Source organism: Octopus bimaculoides, chromosome 16 (genome assembly GCF_001194135.2).
Source record: "Octopus bimaculoides isolate UCB-OBI-ISO-001 chromosome 16, ASM119413v2, whole genome shotgun sequence".
Classification (NCBI taxonomy): Eukaryota; Metazoa; Mollusca; class Cephalopoda; order Octopoda; family Octopodidae; genus Octopus; species Octopus bimaculoides.
Window position 1 is genome coordinate 53,150,925 of NC_068996.1, and position 1,385 is coordinate 53,152,309.

Consider the following 1,385-nt stretch of genomic DNA (forward strand, 5'->3'; position numbering starts at 1 on the left):
TCTCTCTCTCTCTCTCTCTCTCTCTCTTTTGAGTGAGTGTGCCAGAGAAGCAGTCATATGTATCTTTAAAGTTCTTGAACCAATTCCTGCAATTCTTCATGTGAATAAGTTGGTGAGTCGTTGTTCTTGGCATGGTTGGACAAGAATCAGTAACATTCAACACACACACATTTATTTATTTCTACTACTACTACTACTATCACCTTCACCATCACCACTAGTACTGTGACATGAGTGTTGTTGGTCAGGTTTTGTGATGAAACACTGGACAGATTGTAGTGTCCACTATTGAAAGTAGAATTATTAAGTGTGATTCTGTGGAGCGAAATAATGTATATAGACAGGCAAGCAGGTTGGTAGGCATTTAGATCCTTGAATAACAGAAATGTTCATTAGGATCACCTCACACTGAAAGGGCCCAGAGATAATCTCACCATCTGTGTAGTCTGCAGTTGCATTACACTTTCAAAAACTTACCTTGTCATCCATGAAAGGTCACATGTCAGAGGACCGACACAAAAAATGCTTGAACAAAGATGGCACACGGGTTGACTGTTTGCTTTGTCCTCACCACACCCTTGCCACATTTGTTGATTGTAAGATTGCATTGAGTGAACATCTCTCGCCTTTTCTGCAAGATGATGTACTCAATAGTAGAAAGATTGAAGATAGTGGAAACATATTTGAGAATTCATTCTGTTAAGCAAGTGTGTAAAATTTTTGAAGTCAAGTTTGTGGGTAAGGACTTACCAGCAAAGGGAACGATAAAAATGTTGGTTAAGAAGTGGCTTGTTACAGGGCCAGTGCACAGAAAGAAAGGTATGCCTAAGTGGGCTGGTTACACCCCTGGTAAAGGCCACGGGTTATGGTCTCACTTGGCTTGCTGGGTCTTCTCAAGTACAGCATATTTCCAAAGGTCTCGGTCATTAGTCATTGTTTCGGTGAGGCCTAATGTTAGAAGGTCGTGCTTCACCACCTCATCCCAGGTCTTCCTGGGTCTACATCTTCCACGGGTTCCCTCAACTGCTAGGGTGTGGCAATTTTTCACACAGCTATCCTCATCCATTCTTGCCACATGTCCATACCAGCGCAATTGTCTCTCTTGCACACCACAACTGATGCTTCTTAAATCCAACTTTTCTCTCAGGACGCTTACACTCTATCGTGTATGCACACTGACATTACACATCCATTGGAGCATACTGGCTTCATTCCTTGCAAGCTTACGCATGTCCTCAGCAGTCACGGCCCATGTTTCACTGCCATGTAGCATGACTGTTCGTACACATGCCTTTTACTCTGAGCGAGAGGCCCTTTGTCACTGTGAACTTTGCCCAGGCTATTCTTATTCTAGCAGCTACACTTTTAGAGCACCCCCCCCCCCC

General features: G+C 43.5%; 1 protein-coding gene across 1 annotated transcript in view; it reads left to right on the forward strand.

Moving 5' to 3' along the window:
• Nucleotides 1-1,385, forward strand: part of LOC106868978 (phosphoenolpyruvate phosphomutase) — a 76,609-nt gene that overhangs the window by 17,406 nt on the left and 57,818 nt on the right. The window lies entirely within an intron of this gene.